This window comes from Leucopleurus acutus, assembly GCF_964270905.1.
Source record: "Leucopleurus acutus genome assembly, chromosome: 1".
Taxonomy (NCBI): domain Eukaryota; kingdom Metazoa; phylum Chordata; class Mammalia; order Artiodactyla; family Delphinidae; genus Leucopleurus; species Leucopleurus acutus.
Window position 1 is genome coordinate 201,747,934 of NC_139142.1, and position 26,889 is coordinate 201,774,822.

Genomic DNA, 26,889 nt, shown 5'->3' on the forward strand with positions numbered 1-26,889 from the left:
CTGGGTCCTGTCGGGGTGTAGGTCCCCCACGCAGAGCCACGCCGTGGGGTGGCTGGGGGCACAGGGGCTCTTCTCGGCACTGCTGCCTGCAGGGGGCCGGAACACGAAGGGACACAAATCAACCGGAATCGGAAACTCCTGGACGGCCCGCAGAACCTGGTCCATCCGCCCAGGGAGCCCGGGTGGCAGGGTTCGGTGGGGCAGCGGGGAGACCTCCGTCTCTTGGTTCCTGCCTGGAGTTGGCGGGGCCGACGTGTTACCCTTTAGCAGCCTGCGGTAAAAGATGCTCTCGTGAGGAAGGAGCCTCAAAAAAGCAAAATTCTGGGCTTCCCTGGTGGCACAGCGGTTGAGAGTCCGCCTGCCGATGCAGGGGACACGGGTTCGTGCCCCCGTCCGGGAGGATCCCACATGCCGCGGAGCCGCTGGGCCCGTGAGCCATGGCCGCTGAGCCTGCGCGTCCGGAGCCTGTGCTCCGCAACGGGAGAGGCCACAGCAGTGAGAGGCCCGCGTACCGCAAAGGGGAAAAGAAAAAAAAAAAAAGAAAATTTCTGACCGTCAGCAATCAGTGGCCCCTCACGTTTCATAGCCCGGGGTTAGGAGTACAGAGACATGCACGCCATCTGCCTCTTAAAGGCAATAAGTCAGGCTAACAACTTATTACATTCAAGAAAATATGTTCTATCTCCCTGTTGTGACAAAAAAACCCACAAACCTTCATAACCATCTCGAAGGCCAAGTTCAAATTCAGGATTCTCGACCCTTGGGAATTGGACACCGAAATATGGTGTTGGTGGCCCCTGGGCTTTGTTCCATTGCCGGCCTCTTCCCAGGGTGTCGTGGTCATGGTCCGCATTACCCGCTCCAGGCCATGGCAGTGGGCACAGGGCACTGCCAACCAGGGAAGCCTTCCAGGGCATGGCTTTGATTGCGCCTCCATCTCGTACTGCCCACGTGGCTGACCTCTAGTCTCCAACCCCTCCTGGAGTCTCGGCCTAATATCTCCAGAGGTTGGAACTGATACAGTGCATCCTGAGTCCCCATCGTAGATCATGTTGTCATGATGCGCAGTGGCTAAAACCTTCAGGAAAACAAAGACCCTCTTATTAGGAAGAACATTCCAGAGGCTCAGAGGTCCCCTCCCAGTAGCCAGGGCAAAGGCCAGACCTCACTCTAGGTACGGCTAATTCTTCACCTCACAGGGACCCAGAGTTGGGCCCCTCCTACCTAGGTCAGGGGTGGTATTGATCAGAAACCCTCCCCAGGAGGTGACATAATCCCAGGAGGAGCGACACAGCAAAAGAAGCAGGGTGGCAGCATCACGAATTCTCAGAGGAGCCCACGTTTCAAAAGGGAACAAGGTAAGGAAGGAGATTCCCAGTCCAAGAAGAGCAGCCCAGAGTGGCCAAGCCTGGCAGGGGTAACGTCAGGAAGGCCTAGATCGTGCTGAGGCTCACGACAGTCACCAGTTGGAACAGCCCTTCTAGCCACATTCCAAAAGCACGCAAAGGACCGCCTGCTCCGGGCACCAGGGGCAGCGAGGCAGATCTGCTCCCTCCTCCGGAAGCGCCAGGGAATGAAAGCTGTCCACTTGTCCAATGAGAAAAGCAAGAAAGCTCTGAGAAAATCAAAGCCAGAGAGGGGGAAAGGCTGAAAGAAGCCAAACCGTTGCATCCCGGACTTGGATTCAGCTGGAATCTGAAAAACTCCCTCCTGGTACCTCGTGTGAGGTGAGATACGGAGACAGAGACCAGGTGACGGCAGGTACAGTCACACCTGGCTCCAGGCCCCTGTGCTCAAAGGTGGACGGCTGCTCTCACCTGCAGTCACCTCTAACCCTCTGTTTGGGTTCCTCATTTTTATTGTCAACTCGGATCAGGAGAGCAAAGGTATTCTTATCACGTAACAGATGACGTGAAGCCAGAGGGGATCCCTGACACCTGAATAGAAGAATCAGGACTGAGAAGGGTTTTGGCACCACAGCAAAGGAAGTTTAATGGAGATGACTCTTATCTCTGTAAGCTTGAGCTGGAGGAGACCTGGCTTAATAGGAATTCACACGAAGAAACAGCAGAGGTTTTCAGTTTTTGAGAGTCCTGTACGAACACACAATATGGTTATTCCCAAGTATTAACCGGATCTTAGAATGCATTGAGAGAAAGAAAGCAAATACATCAATGATATGCTTGTCAGATGGCTTTGGAGGACTGTGCCCACCTGCTGTTTGGGCTTCCTGTTTTAATGGTCAGGTCCAGAGAGAAGTGGTTCAAGTGGTGATGACTCTGGAAATCACATCATTTAAAATTTTTGAAGAAGCTCAGGGCTTTGAGTCTGAAACAAGAAGGCTTAGAGGAGACTTGTTAGCTGTCCTCCAATATTTAGAGGACCATCACGGGGAAGGGATAATAGACTTATTCGATGATACTCAAGAGGGGGAAGATTAGAAGGAATGAGTGAAGGATACAGGAAGGGCTTCAACTCAACACAGGGAAGACTTTTCCAAAATGAATGTCTTATATCGTAGTTAACTCCCATCCCTGGAATACCCACCCAGGGATATTACAGAGAAGACTTTTGGAATTCAGCGAGGTATAATATCTGACCAAAATGCGGGATCCCTAATGGTGGAAATCCCAAGCACTGTGGCAGGCTGCAGTGCTCATCAAATTGGACCACGAAAGCAGCTATCTCCTGCCCCTACAGTAACCAAAGGATGGCTTCAGTCCCAGAATCAGATTACTTTTCCCCTTCGTTTTGAAGGTTGGTCATAAATCAATAGCTTTGTTGTGGCCAGACTGAGGTTCTGGCTTTCCACATTGGCAACAACAGTCTCTCATTTGAGTGGAATGCAATTGGAGTAAAATTAACTCACTTTCCATATGTTCAGGTGTGCAAAAAGCCCGTGTTCGGATTCATTTTTCCTGGATTGTCATTCTTTGTATGTTTCAAACATCTGCACTCTTCGAGGTCTCCTATTTATAGCTGATGAGATGCTGAGATGGCCCAGGGGTTGACTTCTTATGCTCGTTCCTCTGTAGCACTCACAGCAGCTATAAAAGCTAGCTATTTTCTAGGAATGGTACCTCTATTATTTTTTTGTATACACGATGTGGCACCTGCAAAGACATATCAGGGCTGACCCTGTAGAAGTTCAACTTGGCTTTTCTTTTTCCTGCAGAGCACATCTGATGAAAGTCAGATGGGGTTTAGGTCATCAGTGGGAGTTTGCCAATGGAGCTGTACTTAAAGGGATGGGAAAATAACAATAGATGTGTGTGTGTCCTCAGGCTAACACACTACTTTGGTGAAAAGGACACTTTCTGAGGAAACAGGAGGCTTTATAAATTTACATAAACTTAGGAGAGCTCTTGGGTGTTTTGAGCTCGCAGGGATGGATTAAAAAATTCCCCCGATAGTTCCGAGGCTGACTTTGCTGAGAATGCGACTCATTTCCCCTAATGTGTGTGTACGTGTGTCATGGCGGCTCTGGTAGACGTGTGCTCCAGCAAATTCCCACAGCTTATCAGACAAGTCAGTAGACTACGGTCACGCTGCCGCCTCTGTTCCCAGCCCAAGTTGAAGATGGTCTTGTAGCTTCATCACCTGATATTAGCACATCCGAATGGGTGTATGATGCTTGGCATTTACTTTCACCCACACGCTCTTTTCTTTTTTTTTTTTGGCATTTAAAAACGACCTTTTAACGTTTTAAGAATTTCTAACAGTCTGAGAAAAGCAACAACCTCATCGATGCCATATGGAGTGTTTTAGCTGATGCATGAACTTTGGTAAGTACTCATCGGGACATACACTCAATCTTTTCAAAAGGCCAATCAAGAATTAACCCCATGGCTACAGGGACGCCCTTGCCCTACCTTCTTCATTAAACCCTTGGATGAAAGAAGAGAGGACAAATGACAGCATATGTTGTCACTGGAAGTCGCGACGTGGCCTCGAGGAAGGCTCCACTCTCTGTGGGTGCAGACCCGCCGGTGTATCGGGGCCAGAGGGTGTGCAGGTGGGTGGAGCAGCTCTCCTGCTGTAAACATGCAGGGGTCCTCGGCTCCTACACTGTACAGAGTCTGAATTTGGAACAGGAAAGGGTCTTTAGAAATAACCTTGCTGCATGTTAGAATCTGCTGGGGAGCTCTGAAGACAAAACCAAAACGATACGTACTGTCAACTGAAAAAAAAAAACGCACAACCTAGAAGTTGAGAATTATGTTTTATTCGGTAGACTTTCTGAGGACTTAAGCCCAGGAAGCAGCCTGTCAGGTAGTTCTGAGGGACCATCAGAAGAGGTAAGGGAGAAGCCAGGATACGTACGGGGTTTTGCAACAAAGACCAGGTGGTCAGAACTTCAAAGATGACAGTTAATTCAATAAAACCAGACATCTCAAGTTGAGGAATTTAGCACTTTTCTATTTATGGGAAGATGCAAGAATCTGGACTTATTGAAATCATTCCCTTGATGGGCATCTTAAGTAGGGCCAGTATCCTGTTACTTCCCATCCTGAATCCCCTCAGGGTACACAGCTTGGTGGAGGTGGGGTGGGGGGTGGGGGGCACTACAGTGGCTGATGGCCACATGATGGCCATATCCTTTGTTTACTTATATGACAGATGACTTTCTTCATCAACACTACCAATGCCTGTGCTATAAAGCACGTGAATAAGACTTTCTGGGGATAGGGCCCAGGCATCTGTATTATCTAAGCTACTAGGTAATTCTGACATATATTCAGGCCAAAAAAACCCCATTGATCCTGGCTTAATCCCTTCATCTTACATATTGTGGTCACACAGTTAACTAGGGCCCAGACTGGAGACAGATTCTCTGGTATGTTCTCTTTAAATATCAATAACCCACAAGGGGAAAAACATAAGGTTGGTTCTGGTGTCTCCAGTCTTCCCACTCTTCTGTATTTACTTCTTTGGCTATGTCCTCACTCCCAGCCAACCCTCTTGGGTTTCTGTGCCCTCAGATTTCTTCCCTTTCCTGCTACCCTTTGGTGCTTAGGAAAGACCCATTTACACTCATGGTGATCGGTGTGTATCATCTCCCTTCCCCGGGTATATGCATTTGAACACTTGCAAAGCCTTGAAAGCCACTTCATTCTTCTGGGATTTCAGTTCTATCAGCTGTAGATAGAGTTTGGGGTTCAAGAATAGGGTTCTCACAATAGAATTGTAGATATTAGCGAATGGGTCATTAAGGAATTCTAATTTGAGGAAGAGACCTTCTCTCACCCTTGAAATCACACTCACTTAGTTGCCCGCACTCCACATTTTAAGGGGGACTGTCCCAACGTGTGTTCAGTCCACGGCACTGATTTCGTGCCGCTTCTGTGGCGTCGAGGAACCCACAGCATCCGTCACGTTACTCCACCGAAACAAGCTCTTCCATGTTTCTCTGGGAAATCAGGAATTAGCTGTGAGGCACCTAAATGGGAAAGATGGGCTGAAAAAAAGTTTTTTTTTCCTAAAGGAGAAAATTAGAAAAATGGACTAGAGGGAGAGAAAGAAAATTTCGAAAATGTGTGAACAGTGAGCTGGCAGGTGCTTTCAATGTCTTTTTAAAAAATATAATTTTATAACCAAGTTTTTTATAAGCATGCGTTATTTCTATAATCAGAAACACAAATTAATATTTTAAAAGAATAGACCCATTGCTGGGGGTTTGTGGGCCTCCAGGACTGAACATTCAGGCTGTCTGGTTGGCCAGACGCCGGCCTCTTATAGGTCAGCTGGTAAAAACGCTGACCGGCAGTAGTCTAACCCTTTGACTGTGAACTTGCCTGGGGAAAGCACAGCAGCTCTAGGAGAGGAAAGCTTTCAAGTCTTATGCAGCAGTTACGGCTCCGAGTGGCAGAGTTGGTAAGATTCTTCCTTGGGGGCAGTTCCTGGAGGTGATGGTTCAAGGCACTCGGGGCAGGGTGGGGGGCAGGCCCGCAGGCTGCTGGGTCGCTGGTGTTTCATCGTCCTCCTTGAGTTGTGGAACTGCCCTGCCGCCTTGGAACTTGCGGGCTTGTGGTCTGAGGAGGTCGAGTGAAGGACTGACTCACTTTCCCTAAGAAGGTGGAGGGAGACTGTGGTCCTCCAGACAGAGCAGTTAGGGAAGTGACGGGAATAGATAGGGTGACTTCCTTCCTCTCTGCACGTGAAGAGAAAGTGGCTCTATTTGTAGAAACGGTTGAGGGAAAGAAACACGGGGCATATATGCTTGAGGGGTGATCTTTGTGCGTAAGAGACACATTCAATGAGTATTTATGGAAATTGCATCTGCGCTAATGCCTGACCCAGGAGCCTGTTCCTTCCTCAAGGAACTTGCATTGTAGTGCAGGGAGGCCGGCGACAAGCAACGATCATAACAAACGAGGACGTGGCGTGAATAGTAAAAGGTGCCAAGTGTGCAGAAAAAGCAAGGGGTGAGGAGGCAGCAGCCCTGGAACCGACCCCACTGGGTCTGGGGAAGAAGTTGGTTCTCGGCTTCCTTCCCAGGTTGGGAGGGAATGGGAGGCAGCCGGAGAAGGGCTTGTTGGTCTTGGGAGGACAGCACATTCCTCCGAGGGGAGGGTGGGGGTGCTGGGGGCGGAGGGATGCAGATGTGCAGGTCAGGAGTTCCATTCTTGCGGGCCGAGGAGGAGAAGAAGTGGGCGCGCCCTGTTCCTGGGCTGGATGACCTAATAAGGCCTCTTCCATCTTGCCCGCTGACAGTCGGGCCGCAGAGAGATCTCCCTGTTCTCCCTGGCAGGCGCTGCAGAGGCCACAGTGTTTAGGATTTCTGAGCACCACTGAGTGTTCCAGCCAAAGACTTTCCATGTGACCTTCCCCTGAGCTGGGGGGAAGGGTATGGGAGGGAGGGAGGGAAGGGGGAGGGTGTAGGGGGGAGGGGGGTGTAGCGGGGAGGGGGAGGGGAGGGGGAGGGGGAGGGGGAGGGGGGAGGCGGAGGGTTGGGGAGAGGAGCTTCCCATTTCAGCCTCTGGCACCAGGCTTTCTGCTGAGACCAGGCAGACAGGGAAGAGACAGAAGGAGAAAATGCCAGGGCTCCAGCTGTACACGGAAGCTTTTCTAAAGTAGCTGGAGCTGAGAAGAAAGGTAGTTGAGAAGGTAAAGAGAATAAAGGCCTGTTGAAGCAGGGGCGTTTGGGGCTTGGAGGCATTTCTGCAGCCTTTCTTCTCGCAGGAGCCCCGACGCAGGGCTGGGGCCGCGGGTCACACTTCTTTCACTGCCTCTTGGGAGATAATTCGGGAAAGGACTTCTCCACCTGGGGAGGGGAAGAGTGGGTTGTGTCCTATCTCTTTCAGACTCCTTGCGTGCTGAAGCTGGAGGAAGCTTCTAGATCACAATCACTGCGTCACATGCTGGGGCCTTGGCGAGCACCGTACAGGGAGAGCCGTCCGTCCAAGGCCAGGCCCGGGGTGTCATTTCTGCGAGGCCGGTCTCTGATCTGCCTCCATAAATAAAAACCTGGAAGGGAGGCTTTGCTTGTGTTTGCACGTTCTTTTGCCATTAAAGGGCACATTTGGAGACCGGAGGTCCAGGCTGGTGAGAGTAGATGCCCGAGGTCTGAAGGAGGATGCAGTCGGGGTTCTCAGGCTAGAGCTCAGGTTTTATGTTAAAGTGAATTTCATCACCTTTACGTCGGCTGCACATTGAATGAGGCACGGGGTGTGGGATTGTTAGCACGATGCGTGAGTCCACAGCCTGCCTGGGTCCTTTGGGACCAGGCGGCGGCCTTCCCTGCGTGGAGTTGCCCCGGGCTGGCGTGTCCTTCGTGGCTGGTGGGGAAACGGGTATGGGCTGTGGAGAGACGCGGAGTCCTGAGCCAGGAGCGGCCTGGGAGAGTCACTACTCGCTGCTATGGGACGCTGGCTGAGTCCCTTCCCTTCTCAGGCCCTTTGTTTGCCATCGTTGCGGGGAGGGGTTAGAGGAGACCCGTGTTTCTGGAACTCTGCTACTTGGAAGGTGAAGGAGGGCTTGGGGCTGGGGAGACAGCTGCCACATGTCCCCATCCACAGCCCTGACAGCTTTTTTCATGTCATATAGTATGTGGTATGTTAGAATATGTTTAGAATAGAATATTACCGAGCTGGACTTCAGGGTAAGCTTGGTTTGCAAGAAGGATTCCGTTACCTGAAAAGTTTAAACACCCCTGCGTCAGGTGACTTCAGCGGTCCCTGGATCCATGATTCTATTTCTCCTTAAACAGTCCTGAGCAGAGCCAGAGAAGACTGGCAGTGTTCACGCTGCTTACTTAGAAGCCTGAAAAAATGCCAAGAATTCACAGTCAGAAAAACACCCTCTGGTTCCTCATTTATCTGGAGGGCAAAACAAAGTCGCTTGACAGATTGTGTGGTTCTGGGGAAGCAGCGCGGTGGGAGAAGACCTCGCTGACGCTCGGGACGTTTGCGATTTCCAGCCCATCCGGCGCTCACTGCCCCGGAACGTGCTTGAGCGCGGGAGCCCCGAGCCCCCCCGGGGCGGGCGGCGGCAGCTCTGCAGAGCCTGGGGCCTTTGCCACCTGCGGACGCGAAACTGACTTTTCTCACGGTTTACAGGGAGATGTAAGATCTGTGACGCGTGGTGAGCCTTCGGTCTCCAGAAAGGAGAGGTCGCGCTGTTGAAGGTTAAGTGAAGTGACCGGAGGTGATGGGGGGCTGTCTGAGGGGGGGCTGATTGCCGGTCACCTTGTATGTAAAGCCACACCGCGAGGCCCTCTGCTAGTCTGTCCCGTTAAGGAAAAATGTGAATTTCAAGCTGCAGGACCAATGCCTGGAGCAAGTCTCTGGGCCAGCTCCGCCTCGGCATCTCAGGGCGGCTCCCCAGTTCTCTACTTCACTCAGCAAATATTTATTAAAAGCCCATCACGTGCCTGGCACTGTTTGAGGAGACGGGCTACATCCTTGGGCAAGACACATGCAAATTCCTGCCCTCAAGGAGCTTCCATTCTGATGCCCATTCGCGTTCACGGCCACTTGCTGGGGGGTGGGGGTGGGGATTAGGACACAGAGGTCAGAGCTTGGCGGTTGGTGTCAGACACCTGGCTTCAGACCCTTTGCCTATCCTCTGGCTTAGTCCTCTCCTTAAGCAGGTTCAAGGCCCGTGGCCGTTCCCTCGTCTGGTAAAGCGGATGGTGCGAGGTGTGGTGGGTGGATTAGGCAGGTTGGGGTGGTGCCTGGAGCTTAGTCAGTGCTCCGTAAGGAGGGGGCCAGCTGCTGTCAGTTCTCTGCCTGCGTCCAGCCTGCAGGGCTTTAGGGACTGTGCCCTTAACCCTCTGTTTGGTTACCACGGGCGCTGTATCCGTGGAGGGCCTCAGCAGGATGCGGTGCTGTCAGGTGTGGATGCGTCCTCTGTCGCTGTCAGGCCAGCAGGTGCTGCTGTCTGGGAAGGGAGTGGTCGACTGTCCCCAGGGCCACTATGCCCACCTCCCCTGGGCAGATGGCCAGGGGGCCGCCTTCAGCCTCAGGGCAGCGCCCACTCCCAGCACTTTGGCTTCTTGGTCCGGGCAGGCCGCCTGTTCTGTGTGAGAAGACCACGCTCCTCCTTGCAGTCGCCGTGCGGCAGGCCCTCTGCTGTCCTGACACCCAGCCCAATGCTGCCCTGAACGGGCTGTGTGACCCGAAGCCAATCGCTTCACCTCTCTGGTCTCAGTGTCCTCGTTGTCAGAACGGAACCAACAATGCTCGTGGCTGAGGGGCGCGTTGTCAGGTGACACGAGGAGGTGAAGAACCGTAGAACTGTACGCAGGGCGCTCATCCCCCCATCAAGTCTCTATTCTGCCCAATCTTTGTCCCCCCCAAGCACCCGTGACCTGGCGACGCTCCCTGCCCTCAGCACAGCCTTTCAGCACGTTTGGCCGCCTCTGCCGACCGTGAAGCCGGATGGGCCCCTGGGGCGTAAGAAGCATGAACTTCTGTTGGACTGGGAGTTTCCTGAAGCAGGGCCAGCTCTGTTCCTCTCTGAGGTGCCCCCTTCCTCTCCCGCAGAGCCGAGCCTGCAACAAGTGCCCGGCACACAGACGTGTGGGACAGACGTACAGACGGACGTGGATGAGGAGCTGGCCCCTCTCTCCTGATGCCCCGTTTATGTTGTGTCATGTAAGGACATTGTTTCTGAAACTGTCGCTCAGAGATCTAAATTTAGACTTCCCAGGAGCCCTTCTGCCAGGAATGGGTCTGAAGTATAGTCCTCAAGGCTTGCCTTTCTTGGTCTCTCAGAGGCACCACCAAAGAGCCAAGTCGGGGCAGCGTTCAGCTCGGAGTCTTGGAGGAGTTTCTGGTTGAGCACGGACGGCTTGTACCACCACCCGGCTGCCTGGGAGGCCTCGCGCCCCGGTGATCCCGCAGGCTAGCCGGGAATCCCGCGGCCGCGCCCCCAATGTGCGTGCTTCCTAGCCTACCTGTCCTGCCCTCCTGGCCCTCAGGGCCACCTAGATGCTCGTCTCAAGGACTGCCGATGACACGGCAGCTCAGATGCGCTTCTCGTATCTGGAGTTGAGAACTAAGGAGGTTTCTCTGCCAACACCTCGCAGGTGAGCTGGTCACAAGAGCCAGCAGAGAGTTACGGCTATCTTGGGGTCACGTACCCAAAGCTCCAACTTTCCCCTGATTATTTGAGTGATACGATGAAGACATTAATACCTAATATAGGAACTAGCCTGCCCGAAGGACCAGATTAATTACTCTCATCCTCCATTGCCCACTTTCAGTGAGGATCTGGTTTCAGTCAATCATGTAGTAAGTGGTACCAGATTAATCTGGGCAGGGAGAGTAAAATGGTACAGACAGAGATGATGGATGCGGAGGGCTAATGAGAAAACAGAGCATTCGCAAGTGCCTCTAGGATTTAATGAGACTGAGTCTGTGGGTCAGAGAGGAAATCCATCTCATCACCCTGGTTTTTTGTTGCCTCCCACGTCTCAATGTTTTAAAGCCAGTCGGTCGCAACAGCTCTTCTGGTGACACAGCTGAAGGGAATATTTGCGTGATGGCCCAGGCAGGCTGTTGATAAAATAAAGTCCTCAATAAACCATGCCTTCCAGCATCCATGCCCCTGGGCAGTGCTCTCCTCAGATCTGGGCTCGTCCTCTAATTTGCCTTAACCAGTCAGCTGTGATGGGATTTACACTCTGACGATTCTGGGCTGTGGCCTTAAGGAGGCCTGGCAGCCTCTGCTTTTGCATTTTTGGATGCTCTGAGCTTCTATGTAAGAGGTCACGCTCCCTTAATGGAGACCACTGGAGGGACATGCGGAGAGGTCATATGGAGGGAGTGCCGCCCTGAGACTCCACATAGAGAGAGAAGCCTGACTATCTCAGCATGCCAGCGGAGCCCAGCCTGCGGACTCTTTGGACATTGCACATATATAATAACATCTGGGCATGTGACTCAGCCACACTGATACATAAAATTAACCATCACATCATCTATTGGCAAAAAACTAGTGCTCTTTAATTTCACCAAGAGGGTAGTGTGTGCTTTTTGGAGAAAGAACCTGACTAGGGAATAAGAAGACCTGAATTGTGATTGAACCACTGAACCACTGTATCATCAGTGAATCTGTTCATTTCTCTGACCGTCTGCCCAGGTTATGCAGCTAGCAACCGGCAGAGCGAGGATTTGAACCCAGGGAGTCTAGATCCAGAGTCACTGCTCTCAACCACTATGCTAGTGCTGAAGTGCTGATTTCAGGCTCTTCTGGGGACCCAAGAATGGAGGGGACCTGTGGCCTGCTTTGCAAGGCAGAGTCCTGGAGTTAGCGCTGTCACACACACGTTGTGCCTTGTCCAGGCAGATGGGCCGGGGACAAACTTGCCAAGGGCTCTGTGTGTCTCCCCTGTCCCTGCCATGGCACAGAAGTAGCAGAGGGACCATGACGCTCCCCCTTAATGTGGCTCAGCTGTGGTGCAGGGGCCCAGGGAGGTCACATGCCCTGCAGCGAGGGTCAGCTCTGCAGCCACCTAGGAGGGGTCGTGACCACGTGTCAGAATGGGAAGAAGGCTATTCCAGGAGATGCTTGCCTTCAAGCCTACATGTGCCCTGAGTGCCTTGGCACTAAGAAAACCTACTAGAACTCAGATGTGACCCCAGGGAAAATGGGGAAACCTCTAATTAATTGATACTCCCCTCTCTGCAAAATTGACTTTTTTTTTAAATTAATTAATGTATTTATTTTTGGCTGTGTTGGGTCTTCGTTTCTGTGCGAGGGCTTTCGGCAAGCGGGGGCCACTCTTCATGGCGGTGCGCGGGCCTTTCACTGTCGCGGCATCTCTTGTTGCGGGGCACAGGCTCCAGACACGCAGGCTCAGTAGTTGTGGCTCACGGGCCTAGTTGCTCCGCGGCATGTGGGATCTTCCCAGACCAGGGCTCGAACCCGCGTCCCCTGCATCGGCAGGCGGACTCTCAACCACTGCGCCACCAGGGAAGCCCAACTCTTGTTTTTGACAAACCAACCATTCACAATCCCATCAGAGGACTCCGCATAGGTCACACTTCTTTTTTTAAGATCAACATTATCGAGACATAATTGAGGTACTACAAAATGCACCCAATTCAATAACTTTTGACAAATGTATCCACCCATGTGGCCACTACCACAGTCCAAATGTCCAACATTCCCATCACCCTCCAAGTTCTCACATGGCCCTTTGCAGTCGTCCCTCCCCCCAGTACTGGCCCGAGGCAACTTCTTCTGCTTCCTGTCATTCTATATTCGTTTTGCCTTCCTAGGAGTTTTTCTTTATAAGTGGAATCACATGTCATCATGTTTTAAGTATCTATAAAATAAATGGGAAAACCAGAGAAATCCCATCAGATGGAGTGGGGACCACTGATGTGAGTCTGCTTGGCCAGCTTGCCGGGCGCTGCTGGGACCAGAGACAACCCGCCTCTCAGAGCCAGCATCCCTCTGTTCCTGGTCTCAGGATCCTTCCCTGTGGCTCTCTGTCTTCACGACCACTTCCCCTCCCTCGTTCTTGGAGCCATATTTCCTTTCTTGGCCCACATCTGCTGACTAAGTAAACAGCCAGTGCAACCCCTGGAGAAGCATCTTTGCTGAAGAGTTTGCTCATCTTTGGGGAGAAGCAGACAGGAAGTGTGTGTCCACTCAGCTCTCACCAACAGCCCAGATAACGTAAACTCCTCGTTTCTTCCACAGCTGGGTCAGGGTTTGGCCTCTCGTTATCAAACAGCTGGAAGCCCCTTGCTCTCCTGGCACCTGGGGCTAGCTCTCCCTCTCCTGTCAAGAGCTTCGATTTGTTTTTTTTCTTTTTCTTGATCTTGTTCACCTCCATACTGAAAAGAGTGTGAGGGAGAGCGATGGTCTAGTGTTTGAATCATTTCCTCCTCTCCCTAAAGCTGTCTGGTTCTTCACTCACGTGAAGAAGATTTTTTATGGCTGAGGAGACAGACACGGGCTTCTGGAGTCCAGCTAACGGTTGACATGTTGTTGTTATTCTTCTCAGAAAAGGTACTTCCACAAAAGAGTGACTGGTGGAAACCGAAGACGTCTGCAGAAAAGAGAAGATGTATAAACCCGAGAGCCTGACCCTCCCCTGCATCTCTGGGCATCGTCAGTGCAGGCAGGGGCTGAGCCTGTGGCTTCCACAGCATGTAGGCTGGACAGTGGGTCCCAAAAGGTGATCTTCAGACCAGTGGCCTCAGCATCCCCTGATGTATTTGTTATCTGTTATGTGTAACAACTTGCCCCCAAACTTGGTGGCTTCAAGCACCAATAAATCTTTCTTATTTCTCACAGTTTCCATGAGTCAGGAATTTAGGAGTGACTTACCTGGGAGATCTTGACCCAGGGTCTCTCATGAGGGTGCAGACAAGGTGTCGCCCAGAGCTACAGTCATCGGAAGGCTCGACCAGGGCTGGAGTGACATCTTCCAAGGTGGCTGACTCCCAGGAATGTTGGCCTTCCCCAGGGTGTGTGACCTGAGAGACACAGAGAGCCAGAGACAGAGACACAGAGAGGATAGAAGCTGCTGTGCCTTCTAGAACGTTGTCTTGAAATCCATCACGTCTATCAGATACAGTTAGAAGCGAGTCACTAAATCCAGTCCACTGTTTTCGGGGAGGAGTGTCAAAGAATTTGTGGTTGTATGTTAAAGATCTCTTACCTGGTTTAGAAACCTTACCTGGTCTTGGGCCGCCCAGACCCCCTGAATCAGAGTCTCTGGGGTTCACATCCAACAATCTGTTTCAACAAGCCATCTGGGTGATTGTGATGCTGGGTGAAGTTGGAGAACCACCAGACTGGACCAAAGAACACTGAGAAAACCTCAACTCACTCGTTGGTACCTGGCGTGAAGCCTTACTCACCAAGGCTACCTTCTAGAAGCTGAGTTTTTGTGAATTTGACAAAAGGTATTGGTCTTACTTCAAGGTAATCCACAAGAAAGATGCGGTAGGCAGGATAAGGGGCCCCCCAAAGACGCCCGCAGCCCAGGAGCCTGTGAATATGTTACCTAACGTGGCAAAAAGGACTTTGCGGTTGTGATTAAATTAAGACTCTTGAGGCGGGAGATTATCTTGGCTTGTCCCGATGGGCCCAAAGTAATTACAAGGACCCTTGTAAGTGGGAAGAAGGAGGGTTAGGGTCAGAGAGAATCAGAGAAGGAAAGTGCTGATGGAAGCAGGTCAGAGACAGATTTGAAGATGCTCCACTGCTGGCTTTGAAGACAGAGAGAGGGGCCACAAGCCAAGGACTGTGGGCCTCGAGAACCAGGAAATGTCAAGAAAACAGATTGTCTCCTAGAGCCTCTGGAAGTGCAGCCCTGCCAATACCTTGATTTCAGCCCAAGGAGACTCATTTTGGACTTCTGACCTCCAGAACGTAAGAGAATTCATTTGTGTTGTTGGAAGCCACCCTGTCTGTAGTCATTCATTAACAGCAACGGTAGAAATCTAACAGGAAAGGGTTCTAGTCCGGGACTTCCTTTGGGTGGAATAAAGAGAAAAAGAAGAATGGGATGATCTGCTCCCTTAGGTGTTTCCACGGGAAGGGTAGACGTGTGTCATTGCAGAGTCTGTGCTTGTATTTTTACCTGCAGAAGAGAAATACTGTAGCACTTCATTGTCTAATATAGTAGCCACGAACCAGATGCGGCTATAGATAAATTTACATTTCAGTTAATTAAAATCACATAATATAAAAAATTTAAGTTCCCAGTCCTCCAGCCACACAGCAAAGGCTCAGTAGCCAGACATGGGCAGGGGCTAGTGTACTGGTCAGCATGGACACAGGATATTTCCAAAATGTTCTATTGACATTCGTAAACGTTCCACTAGACAGCGCTGCTCCAGCCTCTTTGATCTTCCCGAGTTTGAAATAAGCTTTTGCAAAAATCTTATTTTACGATTAAATCTTATTCTGTGGCTGTGACTTCCAGTCGAGACTATCAGAATCCTTCAGCTCCATCAGTTGTGTGTATCTGCATTGCTCATTCCCTAGGTTTTACAACCTCCGCACTTCAAGGGCTCCTGGGGATTCAGAGATGCTGTGTGGACCAGAACATGGGTGAGGGGCATATCTGTGCGTCCATGTGTGTAGGGGGCTATGGGGACAGGCCTTCACCCTGGCTTGAACTAGAGCAGCTGCCCTCGGCTGTGTTTACCTATTGAGCTTATTGTACCGTTTCATTTGGAGAACGGTCCCATGACTTCCAAAAGAAGAAGAAAAGTCTGAAAACCCTTAGTGTGGAAGGAGGGTCCCTACCCCCCCTTCTTTGTCCCCCTTCGTAGTCTCCTGGAAGTCATTTGGACACGGTTCCTTCTCACTTCAGACCATGACCAGAGCAATAAATCACTTGCCCCTGGACATTTGCATGGGGTCATCATCCAGAATTTCTGGGTTTATGGAGAATTCTTCAAAAACTTGAACTAAAAGTTTATTTTAGAGGATGCAGTTAATTTGAAAAGTAAGTATATTGGGTTGATCATTTTCCTCCTAGGATTAACTCAACTATTTTGTATTTCTATTCTCAGAAACATTATGTTCTGTCCCACTTACAAACACACACGCCCACCCGCTCACCCACACAAACATGCATTTTATAGAGCACACTGTCCCTGCCTGTTGTAGTAAAGTTTTATAGTGCTTCTGGCCCCAAACAATAAACTAGGGATACAAATGGAGGGCCTTTGGAAGTTTCTTCAAACTGCGTAATTCTCAGCCCCCAAGGGGCTTCTCAGCAGAACTGACAGCCCCTTGGCTCAGCAGAACCTGGGGGACCAAGCGGTGGGAGCCTCACCTTAATAGATGAGGTTGTACAACTTCTTATATTAAACATTAAAAGCGTTTAATACAATGAGATCACACTTCTCGCCTCTGACAATAATTTCACTTTTCTCCGATATGACCTTGCATTCAATACGTACAAATCCCCCAATGAGAGCCAACTTCGCTGGGAGTGGTGAGCGTGCCTGTCCTTCTCCTTCCCCAGAGGAAACACTAAACACTGGCCGAGGTCATTGTCATGGTTCTTGTACAGACGAGTGTCTGTCTCTCTAGCGTTAGCCTGGGCCTCAGTTTTCTCATCCCTGAAAATCCAGGTTTGTAGATTAAAGGAGTTCTGTCTCTTTCCAGCTCTGAAGAGCTTTGGTTACGTGACGGATGAAAATAATTAGACTCAAAGAACTCCGTTTTCAGGTAAGAAGTGAAATCTCTCATGCGTGATAGTAATAGCAGGAAAATTAGGCCATATTTGATAGCAATCATTATTTCTATTTAAAAGATGAATGCACCCGTAGCCAGATGACAGTGAGAATAAATCTCATTTAAAAATACCACTGAGCAAGGTGGGGCTGGAGGAGCGCTCACCTGCAGCTGCGGAAGATACAGCTTAGGTGCCCTCACTTCAGTGGGTCCCCGCCACAGCCCTGGGAGGGGACTCTGCAGCATGATTCCGTCTTCATATATTTTGTAAACCTTGAAAAGTGCAGGCTTTCGGCTGTAATATGTTAAGACTGCCGTCTCCTTCCGTCCACGCTTTCTCCCTCTTGGGTGCAGTTGGGGTGGTCTTGGGCACTTGGGGGATCCAGCTAAAAGCAGATGAGCTGGCCTGCATTTACTCTGAGCTCAGTAGGATACTTTGATGTGGTTTATTCCGAGGACTCTAGAAAGTCACTAAGAGTTCAGGGTTTTTCCCATTCCCACAAAACCTCTGCTGGAGAGGTTAATGAGTCAGAGCCATTATTAGAATGTAGGAGCACAGGACGGAAGAGAAACATGAAACTGCCTGAATGAGTACTTTGAAGAATCAGTCCTGTTTTTTTTTTTTTTTTTTTTTTTTGCGGTATGCGGGCCTCTCACTGCTGTGGCCTCTCCCGTTGCGGAGCACAGGCTCCGGACGCGCAGGCTCAGCGGCCATAGCTCACGGGCCCAGCCGCTCCGCGGCATGTGGGATCTTCCCGGACCGGGGCACGAACCCACGTCCCCTGCATCGGCAGGCGGACTCTCAACCACTGCGCCACCAGGGAAGCCCATCAGTCCTGTTTTACTAACCAGCAGCACTTTGGAACTAGGCATGTTGAGAACAAGGATTTAGAATAAGGTTAATTTCAAGTCTCAGCTGTGCCAAGTGTTTACCTTGTCATCATAGACTCAGTGTTTTTCTTTGAATTTGTTCCCTCCTCCATGAACGGGGAAAGGAATATTTATCGGGGAAAAGAATATTTATCTCCCATGCTTGTTGGGAACTTTCAATGCTGTAAAATAATGTGGAATATTATTCCAAATAGGAATTCCATAAATTACAGCTTGTTTCTTTCCTTAATCATACCATGGAAGGTTCTTGCATGGTACACTTAATTTGAACACCAAACATTCCAAGCAAGGGGGAAGGTCTCCTTCAAAGACTGTTGAAGTGGGGAGGGACCTTGAGATGTTTAAGTGAGGACATTGGGGTTTTGCAGAGCTGTGACGTGGACCAGCTCATGCCCCTAGGGAATGGCAAAGCTGGTCTTAGAACCCACCTGTTCTAACTAGGAGTATAATCAGGACAAGCTAGAAATGTGTGTACCTACATGTGGGCCTTCCTTACCGACTGGTGTTTGCTGGAACAGTTGTTTAGTTGTCTTCAGAAAAGGACATTCTCATTTGTTGTTGTTAAACTCAGCTGTTTTCAGGGCAGATTAGACTGTTCTCTCTTTTGCTAAAGCCCTAGACCCCCCTTGACTAGAGTTCACGTCTAAGGTCAGATGTGTTTTGGGGAGAGTGTCAGCTAGACCCTCAGAGATGGGGCTGCTGTCAGGGAAATCCACAAGACAGCATTGAACCTGGCTCTCGGTCAACAACACATATCTGTTGGATGAATAAATGAAGGATATATAATGCTCCTAGCAGAAGAAAACATTGAGAAAATCGCGTCTGCGGCTTTAAGAAGAAAGAGAAAGGACTTTTTGGCAATAGCTCCGAGATCCCTTTAAGAATTGGGAGAATTTAAGTGTTCAACAGAGAAGGTGGCAGTGAAGTGAGAGGGAAGTTGAGTACGTAACGTGAGTGAGGAGGGAGCTCAGAGGGTGAACAGACATCCCTGTGGATCCCAGAAAAAGGCTGCTTCACTTCAGAGCAAAGCACCCTGCTTGATCTCATGATGCCATTTAAAGAAAGCAACATTTCTTTACTGCTTGAATATTGGAGTCGGAGCTTAAGTTTTCAAATGCTGTATACAAGGAGAGGCTGTAAGAATTAATATGATACTAAGTTCATATGTGGGTGGGAAAGGAAAGGAGGCAGGGGAAATGACAATTTCATGGCGTGTTCTCCCCCTACCCTTCCCGTGTGCTTTGAGCATCTGGTCCATGGCCACCGAAGCTGCTTTCCTGTCCTGGACTGATGGGGCTGCAGTCAGCGCTGGGTGCAAGGCAGCAGTGAGCATTGCCTGACAGCTGCTTCATTGCAGGAGCAAGAAGTTTAGGAGGAGGATGGATTTCTAATCGACTTGGGCAAAGGAATTTCTCTTCTGGGAGAAGCAGAGTCCCTGAGTCCACAGTGGCACCTGCAGGGAGTGGGCTGGTCAGGGAGAGGTGACGTCACAGTCACCTGGGAAGAGTCGATTGCCAGGGGACCCTCTGTCCATCAAAACTGAGTCAGGGCATTTAGGAAAATCTGCTTATAGGCTGATTGACACTGATTTGCTCAGGGAAATGCCGTCTCCCTTAACTAGGACTTATGCTATCCACTGTGTCCTCGGCTGGTGGCAAGTGTCAGGGACCACGTCACAGGATGTCTGGCCATCACAGGCATCCCTCTCACTCCAGACTGGGTATGACTTTCCCAAGGGTAAGCGGGTGGGAGAATCAGCTCGGATTGCCACCATCCTTGACAACCACGGTGAGCGCATCCCAGCTCCCCGCTAGCAAAGGAGCCAGGTGGGTGCCACAGAAAAGTGGTCAGGGCACTGGCTGTGGTCTCAGCTATTCTTAGATTCAAATCCCAGCCAGGGCAGGGACAGGATCCGACAGGGCTGGGATCGGGGTCAGGCAAGTAAGGCTGAGTTCTGCCAAGTACAAGGTCAGATCCTGTCTTTATTTAGAATTTTGATGTTTTGCTCATGCCGGATTTTTTCATTCATTTTGATTTTCTAAGTATGGCATTTAGAAGCACATTCTTTGCCCTGATGGCTGAGTTTGGGGCTCCCCTTTACATTTTACACAGAAGTTGGGCATCTTACTTGCCCCCCTAGTCCTGACTTTATCTGGCCCAGCTGCTCACCAGCCCTGTGAGGTTGTGCAAGTCACTTTAAGCCTTGCTTCGCTAGTCTGTAAAATGGAACCATTCATAGGGTCTCTTGTGTTTCCATACAAATTGTGAAATTGTTTGTTCTAGTTCTGTGAAAAATGCCAGTGGTAGTTTGATAGGGATGGCGTTGAATCTGTAGATTGCTTTGGGTAGTAGAGTCATTTTCACAATGTTGATTCTTCCAATCCACGAACATGGTATATCTCTCCATCTATTTGTATTATTTAATTTCTTTCATCAGTGTCTTATAATTTTCTGCATACAGGTCTTTTGTCTCCTTAGGTAGGTTTATTCCTAGATATTTTATTCTTTTTGTTGCAGTGGTAAATGGGAGTGTTTTCTTGATTTCACTTTAAGATTTTTCATCATTAGTGTAGAGGAAAGCAAGAGATTTCTGTGCATTAATTTTGTATCCTGCTACTCTACCAAATTCATTGATTAGCTCTAGTTGTTTTCTGGCAGCATCTTTAGGATTCTCTACGTATAGTATCATGTCATCTGCAAACAGTGACAGCTTTACTTCTTTTCCGATTTGGATTCCTTTTATTTCCTTTTCTTCTCTGATTGCTGTGGCTAAAACTTCCAAAACTATGTTGAATAATAGTGGTGAGAGTGAGCAGCCTTGTCTTGTTCCTGATCTTAGTGGAAATGGTTTCAGTTTTTTCACCATTGAGGACAATGTTGGCTGTGGGTTTGTCATATATGGCCTTTATTATGTTGAGGAAAGTTCCCTCTATGCCTACTTTCTGCAGGGTTTTTATCATAAATGGGTGTTGAATTTTGTCGAAAGCTTTCTCTGCATCTATTGAAATGATCACATGGTTTTTCTCCTTCAATTTGTTAATATGGTTTATCACATTGATTGATTTGCGTATACTGAAGAATCCTTGCATTCCTGAAATAAACCCCACTTGATCGTGGTGTATGATCCTTTTAACGTGCTGTTGGATTCTGTGTGCTAGTATTTTGTTGAGGATTTTTGCATCTATGTTCATCAGTGATATTGGCCAGTAGTTTTCTTTCTTTGTGACATCTCTTTCTGGTTTTGGTATCAGGGTGATGGTGGCCTCGTAGAATGAGTTTGGGAGTGTTCCTCCCTCTGCTATATTTTGGAAGAGTTTGAGAAGGATAGGTGTTAGCTATTCTCTAAATGTTTTATAGAATTTGCCTGTGAAGGCATCTGGTCCTGGGTTTTTGTTTATTGGAAGATTTTTAATTACAGTTTCAATTTCAGTGCTTGTGATTGGTCTGTTCATATTTTCTATTTCTTCCTGGTTCAGTCTCAGAAGGTTGTGCTTTTCTAAAAATTTGTCCATTTCATCCAGGTTGTCCATTTCATTGGCATATAGTTGTAGTAATCTCTCATGATCTTTTGTATTTCTGCAGTGTCAGTTGTTACTTCTCCTTTTTCATTTCTAATTCTATTGATGAGTCCTCTCCCTTTTTTTCTTGATGAGTCTGGCTAATGGTTTATCAATTTTGTTTATCTTCTCAAAGAACCAGCTTTTAGTTTTATTGATCTTTGCTATCATTTCCTTGATTTCTTTTTCCTTTATTTCTGATCTGATCTTTATGATTTCTTTCCTCCTGCTAACTTTGGGGGTTTTTTTGTTCTTCTTTCTCTAATTGCTTTAGGTGTAAGGTTAGGTTGTTTATTTGATATGTTTCTTGTTTCTTAAGGTAGGATTGTATTGCTATAAACTTCCCTCTTAGAACTGCTTTTGCTGCATCCCATAGGTTTTGGGTCATCGTGTCTCCATTGTCATGTTTCTAGGTATTTTTTGATTTCCTCTTTGATTTCTTCAGTGATCTCTTGGTTATTAAGTAGTGTATTGTTTAGCCTCCACGTGTTTGTATTTTTAACAGATTTCTTTCCTGTAACTGATATCTAGTCTCATAACGTTGTGGTCGGAAAAGATACTTGATACGATTTCAATTTTCTTAAATTTACCTGGGCTTGAATTGTGACCCAAGATATGATCTATCCTGGAGAATGTTCCATGAGCACTTGAGAAGAAAGTGTCTTCTGTTGTTTTTGGATGGAATGTCCTATAAATATAAATGAAGTCCATCTTGTTTAATGTATCACTTAAAGCTTGTGTTTCCTTATTTATTTTCATTTTGGATGATCTGTCCATTGGTGAAAGTGAGGTGTTAAAGTCCTCTACTATGATTGCATTACTGTTGATTTCCCCTTTTATGGCTGTTAGTATTTGCCTTATGTATTGAGGTGCTCCTATGTTGGGTGCATAAATATTTACAGTTGTTATATCTTCTTCTTGGATTGATCCCTTGACCATTATGTAGTGTCCTTTTTTGTCTCTTGCAGTAGTCTTTATTTTAAAGTCTATTTTGTCTGGTATGAGAATTGCTACTCCAGGTTTCTTCTGGTTTCCATTTGTATGCAATATCTTTTTCCATTCCCTCACTTTCAGTCTGTATGTGTCCCTAGGTCTGAAGTGGGCTGCTTGTAGACAGCATATATACAGGTCTTGTTTTTGTATCCATTCAGCCAGTCTATGTCTTTTGGTTGGAGCATTTAATCCATTTACATTTAAGGTAATTATCGATATGTATGTTCCTATTCCCATTTTTTAAATTGCTTTGGGTTTGTTATTGTAGGCCTTTTCCTTCTCTTCTGTTTCCTGCCTAGAGAAGTTCCATTTGTTGTAAAGCTGGTTTGGTGGTGCTGACTTCTCTTAGCTTTTGCTTGTCTGTAAAGGTTTTAATTTCTCCATCAAATCTGAATGAGATCCTTGCTGGGTAGAGTAATCTTGGTTGTAGGTTTTTCCCCTTCATCACTTTAAATATGTCCTGCCACTCCCTTCTGGCTTTCAGAGTTTCTGCTGAAAGATCAGCTGCTAACCTTATGGGGATTCCCTTGTATGTTATTTGTTGTTTTTCCCTTGCTGCTTTTATTATTTTTCTTTGTATTTAATTTTTGATAGTTTGATTACTATGTGTCTCAGTGTGTTTCACCTTGGATTTATCCTACATGGAACTCTCTGTGCTTCCTGGACTTGATTAACTATTTCCTTTCCCATATTAGGGAAGTTTTCAACTATAATCTCTTCAAATATTTTCTCAGTCCCTTTCTTTTTCTCTTCTTCTTCTGGGACCTCTATAATTCGAACGTTGGTGCATTTAATGTTGTCCCAGAGGTCTCTGAGACTGTCCTCAATTCTTTACATTATTTTTTCTTTATTCTGCTCTGCAGTAGTTATTTCCACTATTTTATCTTCCAGGTCACTTATCCGTTCTCCTGCCTCAGTTCTTCTGCTATTGATCCTTTCTAGATAATTTTTAATTTCATTAATTGTGTTGTTCATCACTGTTTGTTTGCTCTTTAGTTCTTCTAGGTCCTTGTTAAACGTTTCTTGTACTTTCTCCATTGTATTTCCAAGATTTTGGATCATCTTTACTATCCGAATTCTTTTTCAGGTAGACTGCCTATTTCCTCTTCATTTGTTAGGTCTGGTGGGATTTTATCTTGCTCCTTCATCTGCTGTGTGTTTTTCTGTCTTCTCATTTTGCTTAACTTACTGTGTTTGGGGTCTCCTTTTCTCAGGCTGCAGGTTCGTTGTTCCCATTGTTTTTGGTGTCTGCCCCAGTGGCTAAGGTTGGTTCAGTGGGTTGTGTAGGCTTCCTGGTGGAGGGGACTAGTGGCTGTGTTCTGGTGGATGAGGCTGGATCTTGTCTTTCTGGTAGACAGGTCCACATCTGGTGGTGTGTTTTGGGGTTGCTTTATTGCTCTATTGCTTTATTATGATTTTAGGCAGCCTCTCTGCTAATGGGTGAGGTTGTGTTCCTGTCTTGCTATTTGTTTGGCATAGGGTATCCATCACTGTAGCTTGCTGGTCGTTGAGTGAAGCTGGGTGCTGGTGTTGAAATGGAGGTCTCTGGGAAATTTTCACCGTTTGATATTACGTGGAGCTGGCAGGTCTTTTGTTGACCAATGTCCTGAACTTGGCTCTCCCACCTCAAAGGCACAGCCCTGATGCCTGGCTGGAGTACCAAGAGCCTGTCATCCACACAGCTGCTGTGTGCCTCAGTTTTCCCCTCTGTAAGCTGGCGGGAGTAGGGCAGCCTCCAGTTTATGCTTTCAATGAACATTTTAGCATATCCGAAGAACACTTATTGGGTGTCTCATATAAATATGCCATATTAAAACTGGATAGATTTCATGCTTACCAGTAAAGTTGAAATCATCTCTTTGAAAATTTTGGAAAACTTCCAGACAAGAGATTCTCCATGGACTAGTGAAATTTGTGGACTTGTTCTACGTTTAAGGTTTTAGGCATTGAAAACTTCTGTCCTATTTCCTAGGATAAAATTCAATTCTAAAAGGAATGATAAGGAGAGAAGTGATTGATGAACTTATGATTTCAAACTTCTTTATGACTTGAGATCTGGAAACATCTTGTGTGACAGGCAGAAAAATGGTCCCAAAGATGCCCACGTTCTCATCCCCGGAACCCGCGTTACCTTCCATGGCAAAGGGACTTTGCAGGTGTGGTTAAGTTAAGGATCTTGAGATGGGGAGATTACTCTGGAGTATGTGAATGGGCCCAGATTAATCATGTGGGTCTTTAAAATCAGAGAACCTTTACCTGCCGTGGGTAGGGACAGATGTGACTGTGGAGGAAGGGTCAGAGAGGTGCAACTTTGATGGCTTTGAAGCTGGAGGAAGGGGCCACAGGCCAAGGAATGTGAGCACCTCTAGAAACTGGGGTGGGGGGGGGAAGTAATGGACTTTTCCCTAGAACCTCCAGAAAGGAACACAGCCCTGCTGACACCTTGACTGTAGCCCAGTGGGACTGTGTTGGACTTTTAATACACAGCTGAAATCATGTCACTTTTCATTAGTCACTTTTATGACATATTACAGATTTATTAGATGTTTAGAAGCAAACCCTAGCACAGTAATTTTTTTATGTTATTATGTTCATTGCTGGGTTTTCCATCCTAGTTTTCCACATTTATCTCAGGATACCTCAGGAGGGTGCTGATGGACTTCTAGACATGAAAAAGGACCCTGGAATTACTCTCCGGGAAGCTCCTTCTTCCCAGCCCAAGAGACGAGAATGTGGCCGTGCACCAGGACATGCCCAGTGAGAGGAGAGGCTGTAACCGTGGGAACTGGGCCTCTGTAGAACAAGATGTAAGCGTTAAAGTCGTTTTTAATGAAACATAAACACGGAGTTAGCGTGAGGGCCACAGTTTCTGGGTGGTTGGCTCTAAGTTTGGCAATCAGGATTTAGAGGGAAAATTCACCAGTTTAAAGGACCTCCAGATGTTCTTCTGGTTCCAGCCAGAACGTTTTCATCCTTTATGGTTACTTTTTTATTGTCAGCAGCAGAATTTTCTCACAATATCTCCAAATTGGTGGAAGTGGCCGTTAGTCAGCAAACAAACCCCAAATAAGAGTTTAATCTTGGGGTCACTTTAAGTGTCGCATCGCACCCCATTTAACTGATAATTTTTTAATAGTGTAGTGGCCAGAATTTTCAGTTTGTATGACAATGGACCAAATGAGTGTTTGATGACAAATCAGTCACTGAGCTCGTATGAATACAATGTCCCATTTTAACAATGGTTGGAAACTGGCCGATGTTTAGAAGGAGGAAACAAGGATGTCAGAAGGCCGCCATCTTGTGTGAAGAGGCAAAAGGTTTATTGCAAATTACAATGAACTACTTCGTCATAGAATTTAGATTAAACACTCCGTTCGCATCAGTTGCGAAACACTGAAGCAGTTACTTTTCAGAAGCACTCTTTGGGAAATTCAGAACTTAGAAAAAAAAAGACAACTTCCGTTTTCTAGAGCAAGAATTTTGTGACCACCTACACTTAATAAAACTTGACTCTATAGGATTCGCTCTGGGATTTGGTTTAAATTACGTGACGTAGTCTAAAAAGAAGTAAATCACTTCTATTCATGCTTCACTTTCCTCTGAAGAAATGAGAAGAATGAGAAGAGCAGTTCACCTTTCTGGAAGTCTCTTCTGAGAACCGCCGTCCACGTGCCGTCTTGGATTCATAAGGAAAGGACTGCATTGGGTGGCTGCAGTGAGTTCTCATACGCTCGCGATGCCACAGCAGGACCTGCTGGAATTAGGGTGAAAAGGCGCCTGAAAAGCCTTTTTTACTTGCCTATTTATAAAGGACTGGCTTTATAACTTGTTAATAAGTCACATCCCGCTTGTCCTGGCGCTTTTATCAAGGGCTTTTATCTCTGCTTATATTCATTTGTGTCGCTGGATAATTGTTGAGCTTGACTCACCAGGGCCTATGGGTTCATGGGTAATTAGGGCCTGGATGATAGGCCCCTCAAGCCACTTAGCTACTGAAGCCTTGTGGCTACGGACGGATAATAGAATCTCTTTGTTTTTACAAAATGGTAATAAATCATTTGACTCTGTACTAAGCCTTTAATCAGTAGCCCCCCACCCACGCACCTAGCAGAGCAGTTGGGAGTTTTACTACTTACAGAGAGGAAAGGTTCTTCCAGAATGTTAGAACAAAGGCGAGATGTCACTTCCGACCCTAAATGCACATGTAGATTTCACTGGGGAAGACTCCTCCCTCCCCGTGTTGTTTCCGTTCTCTTGCTGGTTCGGGGTCCACACAAGCTCTTCCCAGCAGGGAGACGCCGTAGCAGGGGGCCCAGCCCCATCTGGAGGGACGGGCAGGGCACGCAGCTGGAGTGGACAAGATTTTAAAAATACAAGTTTCAGCGTTCATAAATTCTCTCCTCTGCTGATAAGTACTTTGGAAAATGTAAACTGCAGACGCATTCTTTTAGGACATTTTCCAGCAGGTACTCACTGTATAAAGTCTTCTTAGACTACCCCTGGCCCCCTTTGAAGCCCAAGGCTGATTTCCAACATCTACAGTCTCTCCAGGGCCCTATAATTACCAAGGCAATGAGCGTCAGTCCCCGGTGGTCTGCGGAATCCGACCCTCTCAGGCAAGGAAAGGCATCCTTTGCTAATTGGAGTCCTGGTTTTTTCCTCCTTAAAATCAGCACGTGCGATATGATGGGTCACATGTGTGATGATGTGACGTGATCACATGAGGGGTAATGAGAAAGCAGTTCTGTTCTAAGACGATGTGTCACTTCATGTCCTCCACCCCTCCCCC